Consider the following 10,709-nt stretch of genomic DNA (forward strand, 5'->3'; position numbering starts at 1 on the left):
TATAATAATCTTTGACGGGGTGCGGTTTATGCTGCAAGGTACTTCTTCCAAAGGCCCATATATCAGCTTTACTTTTCCTCTCCAACACCGACGTTCCGACGTTTAGGTTTTTATACTGGTCGCTAACTAGCACCATATCCACCTTAATTTCATATGCCCTTTCTTGCTCTTGCGCATCCTCGCAATGGTTTAGATTGATCTGCTCAATCCTCATTTCTTCGCCTTGACGTACGCCACTTGATACAGAGGACATCTTATGCTTTCAATCTAGTGACTTGTATCCTCTCTTTCGTTTCTTTTACATGCTCCGCGGAAGGGCTTTTATCGCATGCTTTGTTGACTCACATTTGAGACAGTTCTGGCTGCTGTCGTTTTCGTTTGCACACGCTCTCGCTTGGTGTCCATACTCCAGGCATCCCCTCAGGTCAGGTTTTTCTCTTATTCGGCATGCCACTCAGCCGATTTTGATTTTTTGCTTATCAAGTAGTCGCCTTTCGTCCAGCACTGGTAGACTTATCACCACTGTTTGCACGTCTGCGGGCATCATCTTTTAACCACCCTGAGAATGTCACTGTATGTCATGTTTCCAGCACGTGCAATGACAATCGCATGCGGCCACGGAGGTGGCTTATTTTCCACTTTCTTCTTGACTGGTTTGCGCTTGACACTCATCCAGCCATTTTCTATATCCCCGTTTGTCCTCTTGGCATTAGTATCTGCTTTGCTTTTCTGGTCTGCACTTGGTGACACTTTGAGGCCTTCCTCGTGTCTGGTTTTGATTTTCTTGGGTGGCGTATTTCTGCTCGCTTGTTTGTCGTCGGGGGGTATTTTCAGTGTTCCTTCAGCCACTCCACTTCCAAGAACGTTTCGCCTGGTTTCCTTGCTTTTGAATTCTTCCTGAGTGAGAGGAGCTTAATGATCGATTCCAGGTGTTCTCTTATATGGTTGTTGATCGAACGTTGCGGTAGACGCATTGCTTCTATGAACTTCCCAATCGACTCACCAAGAAGCATTAAGGTATCGCCGATAGTGCTGCTTTCTCATTATTTTCTTGTAAAGCAGGTGGCGTCGCTCTCAGGTCTTTCCATACTGAGGGCCTTGGTAGGACTCCGTCTCAGCTTTGGTGCGCGCTTAAAAGGATTAGTCCCCGTGATTATACAGCCTTTGGGGGTCTTGTTCTCCTCGTTTAGGTCCACCAGAACATAACTGGACCAACTTGTGCTTTGTGTCTTTCTGGCAGCCTCGTCCTGGCTTTCGTTATAAACATATACAGGGTTGTTCAATAGGAGCGCTTCAAATTTTTCCGATAGGGAGGGCGAACGACGCAAATTTTTTTTTTTCGCTTGTCATTTGTAAACTTCATTAGTATACATTTCATCATGGAATGCTACACACTTGAGCAACGATTGCAAATCGTGAAAATTTTTATGAAAATAATCGTTCTGTTGCTGCTACTTTAAGAGCATTACGGTCATTTTACGGTCCATTTAACAAGCCGTCCCGTTTTGGGGTTATGTGAAGTCATTGGTCTACAGTAACAAGTCGGCGACGATTTGTGAGCTCAGAGCCAATAAGCTGGAATTTCGGCCGATTTATGCAAACGAGTGGTCGAAAATTGGGTTCAACGATTGGACTTCGTAAAACGTGCACGCGGTGGTCATGCAAAAGAAATCGAATTTCATACTTAAACGTATATGTTCAAACTCTATAATAAAAAAAAATTAGTTAAAAAATTCAAACCGTTTGCGTTTTATTCAAAAAAGTTCAAAAGTTGAAGCGCTCTTACTGAAAAACCCTATATATATAATTGGCGCGTACACCCTTTTTGGGTATTTGGGCGAGCTCCTCCTCCTATTTGTGGTGTGCGTATTGATGTTGTTCCACAAATGGAGGGACCTACAGTTTGAAGCCGACTCCGAACGGCAGATATTTTTATGAGGAGCTTTTTCATGGCAGAAATACACTCGGAGGTTTCCCATTGCCTGACGAGGGGCGACCGCTATTAGAAAACTGTTTTTCTTAATTTTCGGCTTTCATTACCGCTGCCAATAATAGCTTCATATATGTTGCTGCTGTTGTTGGTTTTAGTTCTCATTTTATTTTCCATTCTTTGGTTTTTTACCAGCGCAAACTGGAACGGGTATACCCTTGCGGACAGTGCTCCTACACCAATTCCCCGAGGACAGTTTTTCGCTTTACCGGTCCCGGAAGGCACGGACGGATCGGAATTCCAAAAAAATTGCAATAATAAAACTGCTGCTAGTGAACACTTATTCACCTTTTTTTTTACCAAAGCCGAATTTGCCTTTTCGGCACTTGCCAAATAAACGTTAAACAATTCCCAATAAATTTGTCTGTGTTTAAATGTTGGAGTTGCATTTTAGTTAGTGGGAACGGTAATGCAAATTATTAATAGTGAACTAAATAAATTCGTAAACAGTTCTTGGAATTGCATTTAGGTATGTATGTAAAAATAAAGTAGTAAATTGAAGTGACTATATACATATTTATGTACGTGTATTAATATTTATTTTATATTGGCTCGTGTTGAGGGAATAACGGGAGACATTTTTTTTTCTATTAAGTGAAAGCATTTTATGATCCTAAATTTTGTGTTATTAGCGAAGAGTATGTATAAAATTCATCTTCTAAATATTAGAACAGTATTCAACTGCACAGGGTTAACATGATTTTTAAGTAGTATGATTGCTGCTTCACTATCCAGTTCCTTAGTATGGGTAGTTTTTCTGTTTGGTCTCTTTTACTGTTGTGTGGTTAAATTCTAATGTTAATATTACCTGAATCAAGTTCGATCCTGGATAAGACATCAGCGTTGCCATTTTTAACCACTCTTTTATACTTACTCTGGTAATCAATTCCTGAAAATTTAAGTCTCAATCTAACAAGTTTGGCTTATGGTCTGTTTCTATTGTGAATCTACGGCCGAAAAGGTGAGGCCTGAAATATTTCGTAGCTAGTAATTACTTTTCTATGGTATTATAGCTAATTTCATGTGTGTTTAGGGTATGACTTGCGTGACATATTGGATGGTCGTTCTGTGAGAGAATTGCCCCCAACGCGTAGTTGCTGGCATCTGTTGTCAAGCTGCTTTGTTTCATTTTCATTTTCAAATTCTCAAATTCATTTTAACATAGGAGTTTACAAAGTTATGATAAAATTAGATTGTTTAGCGTTATCCTAACACAAATTTGTATTTATCTTGTAGTTTAAAACTTATTTTTCTTTTGATATATACCTGTACAATAGGTTATGATTATTAGTTTGTATGTCCTTGACATAATTTTTAAAACTTATTTATATTTTCCCATCAAGGGCTTAAAAAAGAGATAACCTATATTAAACTCCTATAATTTATTTGGCTATAAATTTATCAATGTTATAAATTAAGTTTTCATCGTTGAAGTTTTAAGTATTGCATCGCCTATGATAATAGATTGCTTTACTAGTTTTATGTAACATATTATTATTTTGTAGTATTTTTAAGTATATAAGTGATAAATATTTTTCTGTTAGAGGTAGTGATATTTCCCTTGCCTTTGACAGATATTTATTTACCAGTTCATTTTCTTGGAGTATTATTTTATCAACAAATCTTACTGACGATTTCATTAAGAAAAAGTCTATGCATATCACACATTTTTCATATAAACTTTTGTTAGAAACTCTTTTCCGAAGAGTACCACTTCTGTAAGGTTGGCGGTTGAGACCGCTACAAATTCTTTAGACATATCGTTCAAATCGTCTTAATCTCTCCATTTGGTTCGACGAAATGTTGAACCATATTGGATGAGCATAAGATATGATTGGTCTAATTACTTGTTTGTAAATATTTATTTTAATGCAATTCGATAGGCCACCCTGCCTTCTTACTAAATTACAATAGCTAAAGAACATTTTTTTTGCTTTCGTCAAAATGAAATCTACATGACTTACAAATGTAAATATAATTATATCATCTGCGTATATGAACACTTTAATATCGCAATTATTAATTTGGGATGTTATAAAGAATTGGCCCCAACTAAGAGCCTTGTGGCACACCTGAGCTAACGTATCTTGTCAAAGAATTAAATATACCTTCATTAACATAAAATGATCGCTCTTTTAAATAACTACACAACATTATGAAAAGATTTTTTTCGAAGTTGAACTTCCTGTACATTTTAATTATGATTTCTTCCACCCAAGCAGTATCGAATGCTTTTTCCAAATCTAGACTGACTAAGATCATCGCCTGTCGTCGATTTAAATTACTACAAATAAAATCAGAGAGTAATGTTAGTGCGTGGCATGTTGAATAGTATGGCCGGAACCCAAATTGATAATCTTTTAAGACATGTCGAACTTCACTATTTGTTTTATTTTTTCAAGCAAAAAATCTTCCAATAATTTACTTATATTTGAAAGAAGAGATATTGGGCGGTAATTAAGGAGAGAAACGGCAGTTTGTTCACCATCAGCTGCTATGCTATTCGTAAAATGTACAATTGACTCAGCTGTGTTAGTTAATTCTAATACACTACTTTCGACATAAACTGTAAAATTTGTATCTCCGAGTTGCTGGCTCTGGCGATGTATTTGTTCAAATTTATACGCTACTGCACTCATTTTATTTAAGTTTTCTGTAAGAACAATGTTTTTACTACTATTGTTGTCAGCCGGATTTGCATAAGGGAAGTCAATATCAATATCGTCTTGATTAATTACAAGGTCTGGGGTCTTTGACACTTTTTTTAACACACTTTTATTAGGTCGGGTTGTATGTATGTATGTATGTAACGGAATCTTTGAGCTTAATTTTCACTGACTTCTAAAAATCTGATCGACTTGAAATTTTGCATACCTATCAAGGACCGATGACAATGCAATAATTTGATAAAAGTTTCTTATCCTTATTAGGATTGCCAGGATTAATATTTTCTTTTTTTTACTGTGGGCAAAAAATAAAGGTGAATTTGGTTGTAAGATGAAAAATCTTTATTTATTCTTGTAAATCAGTTTCTCAGGCTCCCTCCACGAAATAAGTTCTTCATCCCGATTACTTCTTTATCACGGCCGATAACTGCATAGCTTTAGACTCACAGTCGATAAAAAAGGAATTAAATATAATACGAATATATCGAATCATTTATTCACTGACTGCAATGATAACAATAATTTTCATTCATAATAAAAAAAAATAGTTTAAACAAACTAAAAAACACGCTTTTCTGCTAATCGAACTAAAAAGTAGAAAATAAAAAATAGTTTAAAAAAACTAAAAAACAAGCTTTTATTGCTAATCGAACTAAAAAGTAGAAAATAAATTTTAATGACAAAGAGACCTATAATGAAGTAATAGCAAATCGAACGATCAGTCATAGTCAACTACCTCAGAACAGAATTATAACAAAAATTAAGATACAAATAGAGTAATTCAAATTAGAGTTAAAAGCGTGGGATGCTTGATATAGTAAATATTACAATCATTCTATTGGCAACTACCTATGTACAGAGGGTTATGAAAGTGAAGCAAAATGCATCCCACGCTTTTAACTCTAATTTGAATTGCTCTATTTGTATCTTAATTTTTGTTATAATTCTGTTCTGAGGTAGTTGACTATGACTGATCGTTCGATTTGCTATTACTTCATTATAGGTCGCTTTGTCATTAAAATTTATTTTCTACTCTTTAGTTCGATTAGCAATAAAAGCTTGTTTTTTAGTTTTTTAAACTATTTTTTATTAATCCACATAATCCCTTAATTTTATTGTATGTTTTGTTATTCATGCGTACAGCTCCTGAGTTAAGACCTGTATCTATGGCTTTATTTAAATTTATAATGCAGTTATCAATTTCATTTCGTGTTACGTAACTATTGATTGGTTGATAGTTTGTACTAAGATTGCTTAATAGTATATTATGAAAATGTTTTACATCAGTTTTAGCATAATTGAAAAACTCAGTTAACGGGCAACTAAGCACATTATGATCTGATTTTATGATCAATTCTACTCCATATATCCATTTACTTCATTAAATTGTACTCCAAGGAACGGTGACACTAAAAATATATCTAAGTATGAAGCTGAATGCCTAGATACCCTAGTGGGATGCTTTGTTGGTATCAAATTTGATGTGGGACAGTGTTGAAGCCAATTATTTAGTATACGCTCGTTATTGCTTATGACGGAGTCTCCCCAATTGTTATGCCTAGCATTGAGATCTCCACCAATTACTATTTTATTTGAATTAAGAGAGTGTAGAACTAAATTAAGATCATATACGTTCGATTATACAATGATACAAACGAGATTTCTTCTCCATTTGTACAGAAAATTTTGAAAGCTACTTTCTCCAAATGAACGGTGTCTGGAACTTTTATCAGTTCGTAATTATATTCTTCTCTTATGCAAATAGCAGTGGCCGTGCTACCCGTGTTTTGCCTATTATGTACCTGTTTAGCGCTGTCGGTCTGTTTAATAAACTTATAGCCTTTGAAATTAACGTTGTGTCTTGGATTGAGGCGATGTTCGGCTATAAGTACTATACCCGGCTTGTGTTTTTTCAAAAATAGGTTAAAGTAGTACCTTTTGTGCTTTGATATCAAAGAGTTCACGTTTATGAGTATGCATTTGATATTATATTTTTATCAATCATTATTGAGTCTTAATTCTGTTAGTAACCCAAACAGGGCAGTTGATGTTTCGTCATCATTACGTAACTTTTTATAGGCTTTTGAAAAGCTTACAATTTTTTTCATGCAGTCAGAAATATTGCCACCAAATAATCTAATATATTCACTATTAACAGTATCAAACGGCTTAATCTCTTTTAAATTTTTTGTTTTAGTGTTACCGCTTTTTATGATTCTTTTCGGCTCATTTCCATGCATAACCGAAGCGTATGAAGGAGAATTTACTCGTATACCCATGTTAACATTACTTGTTATTGCTGTATTTGTTGGGATTTTATTTGAGCCCTGAGACTTGCGTGCTTTCATTCGTTTTACTATTTCTAAGCGTTTGGGACAATTTAGATAGTTGGCAGTGTGTCCTTCCTTATTGCAATTTATACAACTTTCTGGGATACCTATTTTCTTAACTAACGGACCTGTCACACTATCAGTATAAACGTGTTCCTTGTGGTTATTTTCCTTAAGAGGTATTTTACATTTCCCAGGGCTATGATTGTCTAGGCATTTAACACGCCGGTAGGGTAAATAACAATTACTTGCCACATGTGTATAACGCTGACAGTTTTTACATTGTGAGGGTATCATTGGTTTTAATTTTTCAAAATTAACCTCACAATTAAAAATATATCTAATATTATAGAATTCCGACAGGTTAGATTTATGGCTAATCTTACAATTTCAATATCAAGATCATTCAGATAACTAACTATTTCATCATGTTCGTAAATATTTGATAGTTTCTTAATAATTATTGAATAGGGGTTTTCTTCATTGGGGGTGTAAGTATAAAAATTTACTTTACTATCTATTAAATAAGTTTTAATATTTTTGTAGTCATTTATTACACATGAACTTATGTGTGTTTCATTTTTGTTGATAATATTAAACACAAAGTTTTTGTGTTTTAATAACTCCTGTAGGTCATTTGTCATTTATTTCTGATTATATTATAGTAAATAAACACAGGCGGGTTCTCTTTCTTTTTTTTTTAATTTCACGCTTTCGTAGTATGGATTTTGTCGACTTCAGCGTTGTTTTTCCAATTTTTTGCTTATTTCTACTGACATAGTAATATCTGGATCTGCTTTGATTGACGTTTGCGTATTTTTTTAATTGTTCGTTTTCCTTTATGAGAGAGGCTTTCTCAGAGTTAATATTCACTATTATGCTTTTTAGTTCAGCGACCTGTGCAGTAAGTGCATGCAGTAGGGCCAAAACGATTTTTTGTTTTAAATTTCATCATTACCGTCTTCAATATCGCGACGTTCGTCGGTTTCTCGTCTCTTTGCTCTTTTCTTCTTTTTATTGTTTGTTTTACATTGTTTTTAGAGCGAGAGTTATCACTAGCATTGGTGTTGTGGATTGTGTTTTGCAAGTTAAGGTCACCTTGTGGTTCACTTTGCTTTAAATAAGTAATATTTGTACACATTTCTTGTTCTGTATTCTGAACAGAATTGTTTTTAATTAGGGAAAAATAATATTTATTTGAATCGAGTTCCAATAATCCATACGGATTGTTGCTATTATCTTTTTCACTCATAATGTTTTTGGTTGATTTTTGTTTTAATAAATAAGGTTTTTATTTTATTTATTTGTTTGTTTATTTTTTTTCGCTTAAGCACACGTCCGCTCTCGTCAAGTTCAACCACCGAACAAAGCTTCTTTGTAAAATCTGGGTACGCCAATATTGGGTCATGGCTAAGTAATGTTTTTAAGTTTGTTAACCCATTTTCGGCAGCTGGTCGATTTTTCGACCACCAACTTCGGACTCCAATATCTCAGAAACTAAATGTAAATTTATTGATCAGTTTTCACAAGTTTTAAATTTGGAATTTAGTTAATTTCCAGAGCATAATTTTTTAAGAAAAAAAGGTTCAGGGCAGATTTTTGTAAAAGAATGAAATTATCACTATTTTTACGTGTTTTTTGTGCAGATGAAAAAATAATGAAAAACAAAAAAACAAATAATTGTTACTAATTTATTGTGAAGAGAAAAGATGAAATTAAGAGAATCAAAAAAGTAACATATCGATATTGCAATAATTTTTACTGTTTCACTACTACTATTAGAAAATGCCTACAAATCGAACTAGTTCTCATTCGTCTAATATCGAACTAGGGCAGAACTATCCTAAAAGGGATGCAGCGGTGGAATGTTGGCATTCCGCTAAGATTTTTAGTTCTATAGTTTTTCGCTTGAGTAAATCGGGTTTTGCCCGTCCCATATGGCGAAAACCCAGAGATTTTCAATACACAAGGACCGTAATAAATGTGGAAGCAATCAAATTGGAAGAAATGTTTTCTGAAATTGGTAAGCAATTAATCCTTTTTGTATACGTATATATAATATAATTGCACTATTTTGTAGGCTCAAAATCCCCCTATGATCTCTTTACATTGTTTTTTGATCACAAATATTACCACTTTCACAAATGAGTATGCAAACCAACACAATGCTCCAATTAACATCACGCCAATCGAAATACGTAGGTTTATTGGAATATTGTACCTATCGGGGTACCATACTTTGCCACACCTTGACCACTACTGGTCTGTTCGACCGGACGTGGGAGTTCCAATTGTGAAGCAGGCTATGAGTCGTAATTGGTTTAAAAAAATTAAGCAGTTTTTCCATCTCGCTGACAACACGAATTTAAACGCAGCAGACCGTATTGCGAAAGTTCGTCCTATTACTGACGCTCTCAACAAAAAGTTTATGTAGTTTGGAGTCTTTAGCCATAATCTCTCTATAGACGAACAGATGATTCCATACTTTGGACGCCACTCCTGCAAAATGTTTATCAAGGGAAAGCCAATCCGGTTTGGGTTGAAAACATGGTGCTTGTGATCTGAAAGTGGGTACTTATTTTCTAGTTCATTGTACGGGGGAGCAGCAACCCCTCACGATAAAACTATTGGTCTAGGCGCACAAACAGTCTTAGACTTGCTTGCCAATGTATCTCACCCCGAGTGCCACATCATTTTCTTTGATAATTTTTTTCTCTTCATACCATCTAATGTGCCCTCTGAACGAACGTCGATTTTTTGCAACTGGTACTATTCGCGAAAATAGAATGGGCGATTCTCCTTAGAGAAATTTAAAAAAAGAAATACGAGGAACATTTGACCAACTACTTGATCATCAGCAAGAAATATTTACTGTTCCGTGGAATGATAATGCTGTAGTCAATGTTATAACTAATAACTCCACAGTCAATCCAATTATTAGCACTAAAAGATATTGTTCGGAAGAAAAAACAAACTATCACTATCCCGCAGCCAAAAGCTATTCAAGAGTATAATCATGGCATGGGTGGTGTGGATCTCCATGATAATGCGGTGGCAAAGTATAGAATAAAGTCACAACAGAATTATTGAATTACGACAAGGACGAGGACGAGTATGAAAACGAACATGGAGATGAAGGTCCATCGAACCTTCCTCGGATCAATGAAAGGCATGAGAAGCATTGAAAACAAATTTTGGCGGTGTAAATTTTGCAAGAAACATACTATTTTTACTTGCAAAAAGTGCAATATTCATTTACATATGTACTATATGTTTTGATGATTATCATACAAATTTGTAAGCTGACTTTTCTATCAATAAAACAACAAAAAAATATTTGTATTTGAAATAAAATGAAATAAATTGACTTCGTGTGCTAAATTTTTTTCATAAATGTTGTATTTTTTTTTTAATATATTTGACGGTTTTTGGCCAGTGGTCGATTTTTCGACCAGTCCATATCTAAAACACCGATGGTCAGAATTTTTTTTTTTTTTTTAATTTTTCTTGATTACGGTCCTATAAGCACTGACTAAAAAGGAAATGGAAAAATTATGTCGAATTCTTGTAGCGGCCGAAGATGGGTTAAAGCTTTTTTCGTATTCAGGGTCAGATACATATAGTTTTCGCCATAAGATTAGCTTCTTTTAAGCGATTGAAACTTAGTTCAATGGACTCAATGTACTCTGGCAGAGAAGTTGAGAAAATAATAATATCGTCCAA

Source organism: Anastrepha obliqua, chromosome 6, assembly GCF_027943255.1.
Source record: "Anastrepha obliqua isolate idAnaObli1 chromosome 6, idAnaObli1_1.0, whole genome shotgun sequence".
Taxonomy (NCBI): domain Eukaryota; kingdom Metazoa; phylum Arthropoda; class Insecta; order Diptera; family Tephritidae; genus Anastrepha; species Anastrepha obliqua.